Raw genomic sequence first — 262 nt, forward strand, 5'->3', positions numbered from 1 at the left:
AAACAGGGAAAAAATTTTGTTCTGTCATTCATTTCTTTGGAATGTGTTTGAGGGTGGGATGGCTCTTTTCACAACAATATATCAAAGACAGGAAACTCTTCTATTAAGTAGTGATGATTAATTTAAAATTTTCTCAGATGCATATATATATATATATATATATCATAAATATAAGGGATTAGCAATTGAGTTGCTTCTCCAACATACTGAAAATTCAGAAACAGCAGTGAATTTTCAGTATGTTGGAGAAGCAACTCAATTG

This window comes from Octopus bimaculoides, chromosome 17 (genome assembly GCF_001194135.2).
Source record: "Octopus bimaculoides isolate UCB-OBI-ISO-001 chromosome 17, ASM119413v2, whole genome shotgun sequence".
In the NCBI taxonomy this organism is placed as follows: domain Eukaryota; kingdom Metazoa; phylum Mollusca; class Cephalopoda; order Octopoda; family Octopodidae; genus Octopus; species Octopus bimaculoides.